Source organism: Lucilia sericata, unplaced genomic scaffold, assembly GCF_015586225.1.
Source record: "Lucilia sericata isolate MDLA Ls3-8-SP2 unplaced genomic scaffold, ASM1558622v1 Contig002549F_arrow, whole genome shotgun sequence".
NCBI classification, from domain to species: domain Eukaryota; kingdom Metazoa; phylum Arthropoda; class Insecta; order Diptera; family Calliphoridae; genus Lucilia; species Lucilia sericata.
In genome coordinates this window covers 1,547-14,060 of record NW_023996316.1, presented here as the reverse complement: position 1 = coordinate 14,060, position 12,514 = coordinate 1,547, and the positions used below count along the sequence as shown (strand labels likewise).

At 35.0% G+C, this 12,514-nt stretch overlaps 1 pseudogene; it reads right to left on the bottom strand.

Annotated features, from left to right (window-relative positions):
* Positions 1-5,928: 5,928 nt before the first annotated feature.
* Positions 5,929-10,337, bottom strand: LOC119614065 (annotated as a pseudogene).
* Positions 10,338-12,514: the final 2,177 nt, after the last annotated feature.

The following is a 12,514-nucleotide window of genomic DNA, read 5'->3' as shown; positions in this document are numbered from 1 at the left end:
TCTAGTTAATCACTTAACTTGTTAGTTATCTTTTTTAAATTTTTCATCAATATTAACCAATTTTTTGTATTTTTTTATATTTATTACTAAAATCTCTAACCTAATGTTTTGTTTTTTTTTTTTGTTAATATTTTCTTTAAACCTGGTTTAACTATAAGTTGCTCTAGTATATAAACATATTTTTCTGTTTAAGTATATGTATAATTGTCATTAAAGATATTTATCATAGTTTTATCTTAAATTAACAAAATTAAAAGTTTTGTTTTAGCTAAAATTTTTGTTTAAATTAATTCACAGTTTTAAACATGTGTGTAAAGCATATAATTAGTTTTTAAGTTTATAATAATTCAGTTACTAGACTAGACTCAAAGCTTAAATTTAAAAATAAAGTTTTTTATTTAAAGTTAATTCGTTTTTTCACTTTTTTTTTGTAATTTATATAAATTTAAATATAATTTTCTTTTAACAAAAAATAAAGCTTCAAATTATAATTAGAATTATATCCAGCGAGGACGGTGAAATGTTTTTTTTTTTTTTGTTAAATAATTAAATAAGAAATAAATTTTTATTAAACAACAATCTATTTTATAATAATTAACTACAAATATATAAATATATTTAAAATTAATTTATCACAATACATACAACATAAATTTTTTTATTTTTTTTTTTTTTTTTAATTTAATAAATAATATTTGTTAATACCAACAAATTACAATACAATTTAAACTAAAAGTATTGTAAAGTAATGTATTTATTTGCCTAGCCTAAAAGTAGGCCTTAAATTGTATTGTAACTTGTTTATATATTTTATTTTCTGTAATAATATCTATTTATTGCTATTTGTTTAACAAATTATAAATTTGTTTTAACTTTCATCATAATGTTTTGAATTTTTGCTGATTTTTTTTAAGATTTTAGTACTAGTTTTAAACTGTTAGGGTTTTTTCTAGGTTAAATTTTATGAAATTATAATTAACCAGTCTAGGTTTAAGTTTTAGAGGATTAAGTAATCCCTTAGTTTTGATAATTTTGTCTGGTTTTTGGATTTATAACTAAAATAAATATTTTCTGTAATTTTCTCTTAAATATGACTAGATTCTAGAGTGTTTAACAGACCTGATCTATGACTTAGTTTATGATATATTTAAGTATACTTAAACTTAGTAAGATTTTATAGAAAGCATTATTTTCTAGGCCCAACATTTACTAATTTTTACTAATACAGTTTGTTATTAGTTTATAGTGATTATTTTATAGTAATATATTGTTAAATACTTTACATCATAAAAATTATCTGTAACAGATAAATTTCTTTTCAGATTCCTAGCAGTTTGAGATCGAATTATTGCTCGTACTTGAAAATTCGGAAAAATTTGAACCAAATCAGTTAAATACCTAAGCGTTATATTTGTTTTAGAACTAATTTTAAATATCACATAGAGGATAGAAACAACAAAACATATCAATGTTGAGCTCTAAGTAGGGGAAGCATAGGCTCGAAGTTGGGTCTTAGATCGAAACGAATGTATTTAGGCACATTTACCAAAACAAAGTTGCTGGACATATTGGGCGCTTATGCACATACTTTTGGCGTGTCCGATTGCTTTACAGAAACAGAAATTATAGGGAATTGTAAGTTATTGAGATTGTGTTCAAAAGCAAACCCCTGCTGGAATCTGTTTTTACTCGGAGGGCTCTTAACTGGGAAACGGTCTTCCAAATTACACTAATATCTTCCAGTTGGAAGTTTTTTTCATCAGGGAATGTGTAAATGGATTGGCGTCAATCGAGTTTAACATATGTATTTCCCGACAGCCAAAAGCCAATTACGTAGATATCGGCCGATAAAGACTTTGAAGTACTTTACATGAACACTTGTCTTTCGGCCTTGAATCACGGTGTACACTAAAGACTAACCACCACCGCCTCCTTGTAATTGCTTAGGAACACGCAGGTCTAAATTTTCTTGGCGATGTTTAAATTTTCTTGGCTTGCAATTACCTTAAGTACTTATACTATCTGATCTTCGACCATTACTGCTCTTTACGGCCATACAGATGTAATGGCCAAAGTCGAGTTCTTACTCACAGAGAACACAACGAATTTATTGTGATCAGAGTAAACCTTGAACATACACTACATATAGATGCGATGCCGGACCATTTACAAGCAATTACCTTAAGTACCTTAAGTTATACTATCTGATCTTCGACCATTACTCCTCTTTACAGCCATACAGATGTAATGGCCAAAGTCGAGTTCTTACTCACAGAGAACACAACGAATCTATTGTGATCAGAGTAAACCTTGAACATACACTACACATAGAAGGGAAATTCAATGATGCCACGAGAATAAGATACCGCACATCCATCAACATTCAACCCAGCACAATTCCCATTCATCCGACACATTAATAGAGAAAAACATTCGGCACACTTATTCTTTATATACAGCAGGACGAGGTCCGAATATCCCTATATGTGGCACCACAGTCACTCCTCTCAGCGGTGCTTTCCGGCAATAGAACCGAACTTCTCCCGAAGTTATGCTGTATTGTGTTCAACAACAGCCTCTACGTGCAGTCCGAAGGGTACTCTTTAATAACCGGCACCAGATTACGTTCGCAACTCTACTCTGCGTGCCATCGGCTCTCGTGGTATCAGTTAAAATAAGTACTCTGGTTCGACCGCAAATCAAATGATTTCTAGGAATGGCCGTGGAGTTCCTTGGCATCAACAGTTTATAGTCACGGCAGACTAGAGGCCATTCTCTGACTCCGCGATTGCAATAACACCAAGATGTGAAAAAATTCATCCAGATAACGTGCTCACCCCTGGGGGATCTGCAGATACAGTTTAATCTATTAACGTATTGGACTCTGTAAGAAATCCATAAGCGAATATTCTACCAGTGGTAAGCTGATCATCATATGGGTACCATGCCACACGGGGAATGTACTTGTCATAAAGTAAAGGTAGCGTGGGAAAGTTTACTTAATGATGAATCGTTCTAAGCTTTGAAAACATAGGTGAGTAGTCCTTAGTTTCTCAGGAACACCTTTCATTGTCATATCGTTAGAACGGTGATATATGCCTCACATTGGAACGCTGCTCCAGAGAAATAATAGAGTTAAATAGCCTACTGTCTACGATAAATATCTTCGCTCCTATTCGTAAATCGTTAGAAGATTAGGTGAAGTGAAGTAAATTGTTTTTCTATTTCTTACACTATTTTAAAAAACAAGAGACTTAGACGCTTCTGTCGACACTTGAAAATGCACTAAGTCCAGTTGATATCGCACTGTAGTCTCATGTACTAAACATCAAGAGTTTCTGATTTCTTAAAATTTTCCAATCTGCAAAGGTCTTGGTCTATTATTGAATGAATAAGACTGACAGATGTGGCTGTTATCGACGAAAGAGTAGATATGATTGGCAGTCTGACAAAGAAGATCGTTTTTGAAAAGAGAAAATAGAGTGGGGGAAAGAAAGGAGCCTTGCAGTAGATCCGTTCTTGAACTCATGTCGTGATTAAGTAATTCATATTCCTCATGTTGCTGACATCGAAGAAAGTGTAGAAGGTCGGTTATAAAAATTTGAAATACATTTGGGAAAAGAATGGAAATTTGCGATCAATCTTGAACTTTCTTGATGAAATCCTAAAGGTCCAATCGAGTTGCAAAAATTATCGTTGCTTTTCTTTTTCATATTTACTCAAGAGGTTAAGGTCTAATGTGCTGCAAATGTTTAGGTCTTTTCATCCTATAAAGCCCTTTTACGATTTAAGTTCATCCTCATTTCGGTGAGTTCTTCTTTCCTCTCTATCAATTGATTCAAATTATGGTGATTGATCACAGCCTTATAGAGTTGTTTGATCTTTTATTGTTTTGTTTGGAAATTGGTTCTCTAGGTACTCTAAGTTACTTTCTCTTTTCACACCGATTCAAGCTTGAATTGGACGCCCCAGCATCTACATAATCAGAGAAAGGAAGGCATAAATGATAAGTTGAGTTTTAAGTTTCGATTGATCACTATTTTGTTTGGAAATTGGTTCTCTAGGTACTCTAAGTTACTTTGGCTTTCCTTACCGATTCACATTCGAATTGGAGCTGCATTATCAGAGAAAGAAGGGCATGAATGATAAGTTGCGTTTCCAGTTTCGATTGAACATGGCCTTATAAAGTTGTTTGATCTTTTATTGTTTTGCTTGGAAATTGGTTCTCTAGGTACGCTAAGTTACTTTGATTTTCCTTAACGATTAACGTTCGAGTTGGACGCTCCAGCAGACCGGGATGCAAGGACGTAAAGTTTAAAAGTTTCCATAATTGTTAAGAATCTAGGAGAAGGGGAAGAGAGGGCGTTGGCTACTTCATTGATGAAATTCCAAATTAGATTATAATAAGACTAGCGGAATGAGAAAATTGTACGTTTAAATAGAACGATATGAAGAATACCTGTCCTCTCTATGATACGCTTCCAAGCTTCCGTAGAGAGCAGTTAAGAATACTTTTATTAGTGCTGTGTACCAGTGACGCTTGCCGGAAGACTAGGTCTTGAATATAATGATGACTGTAGAAGCTATCATATGGAAGAGGAAGAAGATTAGACAGTGTTATATCTACTATCCATTTGCTTGACATTTAAAGAGAATAGAGAGCGATACTTCGGTACTCCCTTTTCTTTAAGATATGAAGTAACTACATATCTAGGATAAATTTTCATTATATGCTCAACTGAATCAATGAAACCGGGAGGTTTCTGGAAGCAATGAATAATATAGACTCCTGTAACCACTAGGTTGACATAATTAAACTTAGCTTTTTATGAAGTGACGGCACTTTGAACTTAACAGAACACTAAATGACTTTAATTTTCAAGTGTTATATTAATTCAAATCCAAACTACTTTAGATTCCCTAATAGAAAGTGACACTTTCGTATTAGAAGCTCTCTTTGAGCCAATTTCCTAATAGCTCAAGTTTATGTTATACATTTTTCTCTATGATGTAAAGTATTTAGTCTAGAATTGGCCATATTTTATCATATAATTATTACTTTCCTAATTTTGTTTTAAAAATTTACTTTAACAATAATTTTATTTTGGAAAATTTAAATTAGTTCTTAATTTATTAAAAACATAAAAAGGGGTTTTACAAAAGAATAAACACAATTTAAATGCCTTATAAAACGTGCAATCAGTCTAACGTGTACCAGTAATTTTTTCCATTTTTTATTTACTAAGAAACCACAAAACTTTTACAGGAATATTAAAAAAAAGATTTCACAAATCGTTTAGAAAGCCAACACCTTAAAGTAGGCTATTATTTTTTAAACAATTTACTGCCTAAGAGTAGGCTTTCAATGATTGTGCAAACATTATTAGTTTTCTTTTAATATGTAAAAAATATTATTATAGCAAATGCTATTTTTTTCAAAAAAAAAAAAAAAAACAGGGAGGGGTTTTAAAGTCTTTTAATTAGTTAATCAAACAGTTAAGTTTTCTTTAATAAAATTTAAAGAAAATACTGTTTGTTGTTAAATTAACATAAAGTTAGCAGGGTTAGAGAGAGAGAGGGAAAGAGTGTAAGAGAGTTTTAAAATTATATTAAAGTTATAAAGTTTTCTTTTTGTATAATATTTCCTATAATAAATCTTTTATAATTATAGTATAATTTAATATAAAGTTTTCTTGTGTTGTTTCTTTACCCTCAATTTACATTTATTTAGTTTAATATTTTTTTAATAAATTTATTTAAAATCTCTTTTTTGTTTTCTTTAAAACTTTTGGTTTTGTTTAGCAACAACTCTTATTAATTCTCTCTTATTAACTTTGGCACCATTAACACATTCTTACTCATTTGCTATAAAATATTTTAATAAAACAACCATTCATTTCTAACCTTACTTTTGTGTGTGTGGGAAAACGTTTAAGTTTAGACCAATGTAGCCTGTTTACGCCAACAACAGAATACCATACCGGGCATTTTTGTGTCCTTATCTTCTAATTATAGATTCGTTTGTGGTCCTCCCCCACCGCCGGCACCGCTGCCACTAGCACCTAAGGCTGCAGTGGCAGTCAATTGATTAGTGGGATGTACACCGGTTAAACCCAAGGTCATGCTGCTCAAGAGTTCATGTTCATTTTTAGCCTGTCTTAACCAATTGCGTAAATCTCTGGTACGTTCCACCAGACTGGTGGTATAGCTGACGGCTCGGGGATTTTGTGAGACTATGGTATTGGCTGCTATAATAGAATTCTGCATGCGTCCCGAGGCAAGTTGTCTATAGGTTTCCAAACGATCTGCTAAAGTTGGAATAGAATGAGCTGTATGTAGTGTGGAAGGAACATTGCTAGCGGCATTAAGTTGTTGTTGTAGATTAATATGGTTGTTACCTGATGAGGGATTATTGGTTGCTACCGTTCCAGTAGTTAACATATGTGACCAATTCAATTCAGAGGGTGAGATCATGGGAGCGCTTAAGGCTTTTTGTAAAAGAAATATTAAAATATAGTCAACAACATTCAAAATATAAAAGAAACACTTACCTCCATGTTGTCCCGTTTACCCAACAAATCTAAAATCTCTCGTATTTCTGCATTCAAAATTTCCAAATTCTTAATGCAGTCATTCGATTCCAATTGATATAGATCTTTACGTTTATTGAGATTCTGTGTATCACCACTGGCAAAATCAGTGCTGCTAAAACCTGAGCTAGAGTGTGAGGATAAATCACTGAGCGTGGCATCCTCTTTCTGTTCCACACCCAATAGATCCATGGTAGGTTTTTCTTTTCATAAATACGCAAAAGACTCTGTTCCAAGTGTCTTAAACGTATGACCTTTTCACCAATAAAGCTCTGGTACGATGCAAGTTAACCTCCATTTCGGTAAGCTCTTTTTCTTCCTGTATCAATTGATCCAAACTGTGGCGACTAACCATGGCCTTGTGACGTTGTTTGATCTCTCGTTGTCTGGCTCGGAAATTGGTTCTTTGGGTGCGCAAAGATTCTTTGGCTCTACGCACCGAAATCACGCTCTAAATGTATGCGATGTTTAAAGAATTCCAATTCCGAACTGGCCGCTCCAGCAGCTGCATAATCAGCATTGGATATATCCGAGAAGGGATAGCGCAAATGATAGGTAGCATCCAGAGTATTTTCGGGAAATTGATCTTCTAAATCTTCCAGCTTTTGCAATTGATGTCGTAGATTTTCGACTGTGTGCAAGGACGTTCCGATTTAAAGTTTCAGAATTGGTTGAGACGTGAAGTAGAGGCGGATTTTTGACGTGAGAACTGTTTCTTACGTTGTACACCACCTCCTCCGCGAGAATTATTATTGTTCTCTTGATTACTTTGGAAAGCTTCGGAATCCGAATTGCCATTATCACTTAATATGGGCTGAGGTGCCGGCAAGTAACGTCCCTTGGAATAGTTATTGGAAATAGTAGTATCCGATTGAACTCATTGAAGTAGTATCATCCTGGGCCTGCAAGTGTTTGATATATTTAGAGGCTATACCCGGCTTACGTGTTGCCGCAGCAGGACCCTTTTCAGTGCTACGTTCACTATGATGCTGCTGCTGCAAGTCACCTTTACCGGGAGGATGTAGATGTGTTTTGGGTGGCAAAGGAGGTTTTCCATTCTTGCCCGTGGTATTGGTAGAGACACCAACACTATTTTGACACGAAGTAGAATAAGAGAGAGAACGATTATCACTGTTGCCTATAGAAGGCTTATTCGATATGGATCGTTCTGTTTCCGAACCCGTGGTACAAGTGTGTAAACTTTGCTGCTGTAAAGCTTGCGCTTCACGTCTACGATTTCTTCTTTCCAATGATAGTTTAACATCGGTCTTTAGTCTTATATACTTCTCCTTGAGGCATCTATATTTATCTTCTAGAAGACGTTTTCACAGCGCACTTTCTCATAGAGTCGATCTTCGCCATTGTCTCGCATTCTTTGTCTCTCTAGCTCTAGTTTCATGATTAAGTTTATCCTTCATTTCGTTTAGTTTCAAGGCATGTTCCTTTTTCAATATCTCCTCCTCACTCTTGAGGTCTCTTTCTAAGTCTTCCAATATCTCGGCATGATTCTTTTGTAGGGTACACATTGCGCCTTATGTTCATCTACCACTGCCTTGCGTTTAGTATCCAATTCTTCTTCCAATTGATGCGTATTTCCTCAAATTGCAAACTCGATAGCCTCCTCCATTTGATGGCGATGTGAGGTCAAACGCAAGCATATCATGACGTATACTCTTCAGTTTCTGCTCATGTTCTTTCTTAATCAAATCGATTTCTTTTGCAATTGTTCCTCCAAACGCTCACGTTCTTCTTTCAGCCATAGTTTGTTTTTCTTTCTCCAATTTTTCCTGCATATTATCGGCAGTCTTATCCATTCCTCCTCTTTAGTTTTTTCCGCCACTTTCTCGGTGTCTTTCTTTAGGAAACTCACTATTTTGGAAGCCACTTTTAGGGATCTTGCGGCCGATTTTTCACTATTGACCGATTGTAATTTCTTTTCCAATTGTTCCACCTCACGACTGTGTTTACGATCTAGTTCATCTAAATCGAAAGGATTGTTGGATGGAACCGCCGACTGTAAAGAATCTTGTTCGGATTTGTTGATTATAAAGCTTCTAACGGAACTGCCTTTAGAATCGGAATCGGTATCCTCGTAAAGAGGTTTAACTGTGGTTGTTTCTTTCAGTTTATCCAAATATTGCACGGCTGAGTTATTGACTGAGATTGAGCATGTTCCACACTTTGCGATCTAGTCAAATCGGTGACTTTGGCTTTTTCACGTTCAGGCAAATCCATAGAAAAGCTTTGAGCTTTTAACATTTGTATAGTTTGAGTCTTGGAAACAGGTATTATCTTAACCTCTTTGAGATGTTTTTCATCATTGATAAGGAATGGATTAAGGCTACGTTGATAGGCCACACCATCTAAAGGCAAACTGCCAATACCCACACAATCATTTAGCTCCTCACCATCATCTTCATCGTCATCATCCCAGGGATCATCATCTTCAGCATCATCATCCGAATTGGCCGATACTTCAGGACTTTGAGTCAATTTTCTCGAACTACTAGGATCTTCCTCGGGTGAATGTCGATTCTTGGAACAATCTTCTAAATTAAAATGTACACGCCTTTTTCATCGCCTGTCTCCTCATGATTATCCTTTTCCATGCGTCTACGCATGTCAGTCAAACTGGAATCACGTAAAATACCTTTCACACCTGGAGGTGTACCAGCCATGCCCTCCACTATAACATTGGAACTATTACTGACATATTGTGCGGATTGGTGATAATGGCAGAAGCCTGATTTAAACCCACTTCCATTGGCGACGTGATTTTAAAAACATAGCTCCTGTGCCCGACAAAGTAAAACCTTTCTTTTCATTGAGGCTTAAGGCATCTGTTTTCCGGCTTATTGGCCAATGGGAACTTTTGCAATATATTATCATTAGACAAACGCAATATTGAAACCTAACTGGGGATTTGTTTTGGCCACTTCAAAGCGAGTATTCTTTACCGGCATAAAAGTGGGAACCAAAATTTTTCGTTCTCGATTCCAAGAAACGACTAACACCACCACTAAAACCACTGGGAGTGTTAGAGGAAGAAGAGGAGTTGTTGGTAGTTAAACTACCACAACCGCTGCTACCATTGCCACCTCCCATACTCGTGTTACTCTGTTTAGGTATAGCTCCCTGAGTCATTTGCGTTGTACTGGGTGAAGACATTTCCAAAGTATTGGTAGTATTATCACATTCATCGGTGCCCTGTAAACTACGTATACCCGAATCTAATTGTGAGGCATCATCTGAATTATCCACCACATTGGTAGTGGTTGTTGTAGGAGCTATTGAGGTTGTCGTTGAATTGGTGGTATTAGTGAGGGCGCTGATGATGACATTCGTCGTATTGTTTGTGATTGTAAAGCTGCCGCATTTTGATGCTTTGTCTTGCTTGTTCTACTAAATTACGATAAACATCGTCGAGTGGATGTTCCCATTGTGAGGTTTTTGTTTTTAGATTATAATAATAATGACCACATTTTTCCTCTGAATAACTAGAACAAACAGAGAGACAAAAAAAAACTCATATAAATATCTCTAACTATACAAAGGATACTTTTGGCTTTGTTTTTATTATTGTTGATTTCATGTCCTTATTATTATGAATTTCATGTCCTTGCATAAAAACTTACCATATTTTCCAATCATCGGGCAGGGCCTGCATTAAACCTTCTTTAGCCAAATACAGCAAATGTGTTTCTTTAACTGGATCAATGCCAACCAATACAGCATAATCGTTGATTTCTAAAATGAGACATAAAAATATTAAATATTAAAAGTTTATCTATCACTGCATAATATCGATAAATAAATATACAAGTTTGAGTATCTAGATGGATGCATCATCCATCTGATGGATGGATGTTTAAGTGAATGAATGTTTGTTTGTTCATAAATATTATTAAATTTCGTTTCTTCATTATGATAATTGCTTAAATTTGTTATTAAATTTCTTTTCCTTTAAAAGCTAAAGGTCACGTGCTTTTTTCCCAGAAAAATTATTATTACGTTGAAATTGTAATAAATTTTAAATTGAGTTTTAACTATAAACTCGAGTAGAGTAAAATGTTTGTTTGTGTACGTTTCTTTATTCTTATTAATATGTAGACCTTTAACTTTCTTCAAATTAAATTTTAAAAAATTCATTGGTTTGTAAATAAATATCTTTTAACCTTTACAATTAAGATAATATGATAAATATGTATAAAGTTTAACATTAAAAATGTTTTAATTTCTAAGTAAATTTTTTTTTTCTTTAAAAAAAGTATCTTTCTTAAAAGCTTCCAAAGGTCATACGAAAAGGTCAAACTTTTAAATTTCCTGGCAAAATTCGATTGGTATAAAGTATATAAATCATGTTTATGTTTTACATCTACTGATAAACAGAGTTTATTTTCAATAAAATGTTATCTTTTAGGTCATCTCATCTAAGACCTATCAGACCTTAAATAGGCCAACTATTATAATTAGAATCAATTTATACCTTACCGCTGGTTTAATGGTTAGTGTTCTAGTGCATTAGACCAGAGGTCGTCGGTACGATTTCCAGCATTTTCTCAAGGGGGCATTGTATGAGGGATAGGGTGAAATGAGACCCAACTTGTACGAAATTTGATAGTATCATTAAGGCTTATATAGAACGTAGTTGTGTCTTTTTTGAACATATAGCTCATTTACTGCAAGGCTGGCATAATGGTTTCATGAAAAATTTAATGTTTTACTTTGAATTGTACCCTACACCACTATAATGGGGAGTTCTGATGTTTCTAACACCAAAAATATTGGCCATACACCTTAAAGTATACCAATCGGCTCAGAATCACTTTTTGAGTCGATTAAGCTATGTCCGTCTGTGTGTCCGTATAAATCTTGCACGCTACAGGTCGCAATTTTCAAGATAAGATGATGAAATTTGACACATACCTTTCCTATACAAAGCCTATTGAAATTGGTTCATAATTTTCATCTAACCCCCATACAAACGTACCCCCTTAATAGGGCTTTTGAGCCCTAGTATATGCACAAAAATCTACAGAACTTAGTTTTGTATAGTTAGTTAGTTAGTTTTTAGTTATTTAGTTAGTCGTTAGTTTCGTTTAGTTCGTTAGTTAGTTAGTTAGTTAGTTAGTTAGTTTTTTAGTGTTCGTTTGTTGTTAGTTAGTTCGTTAGTTCGTTCGTTAGTTCGTTCGTTGTTAGTTCGTTAGTTAGTTCGTTGTTAGTTAGTTCGTTCTTTCGTTCGTTCGTTCGTTCGTTCGTTCGTTCGTTCGTTAGTTTCGTTCGTTCGTTCGTTTTTCGTTCGTTCTCGTTCGTTCGTTCGTTTCGTTCTTCGTTCGTTCGTTCGTTCGTTTCGTTCGTTTCGTTCGTTCGTTCGTTCGTTCGTTTTTCGTTCGTTCGTTCGTTCGTTCGTTCGTTCGTTCGTTCGTTCGTTCGTTCGTTCGTTCGTTCGTTCGTTCGTTCGTTCGTTCGTTCGTTCGTTCGTTCGTTCGTTCGTTCGTTCGTTCGTTTTTCGTTCGTTCGTTCGTTCGTTCGTTCGTTCTTCGTTCGTTCGTTCGTTCGTTCGTTCGTTCGTTCGTTCGTTCGTTCGTTCGTTCGTTCGTTCGTTCGTTCGTTCGTTCGTTCGTCGTTCGTTGTTCGTTCGTTCGTTCGTTCGTTCTTTTCGTTCGTTCGTTCGTTCGTTCGTTTCGTTCGTTCGTTCGTTCGTTCGTTCGTTTCGTTCGTTCGTTCGTTTTCGTTCGTTCGTTCGTTCGTTCGTTCGTTCGTTCGTTCGTTCGTTCGTTCGTTTCGTTCGTTCGTTCGTTCGTTGTCGTTCGTTTCGTTTCGTTCGTTCGTTCGTTCGTTCGTTCGTTCGTTCGTTCTTCGTTTTTCGTTCGTTCGTTCGTTCGTTCGTTCGTTCGTTCGTTCGTTCGTTCGTTCGTTCGTTC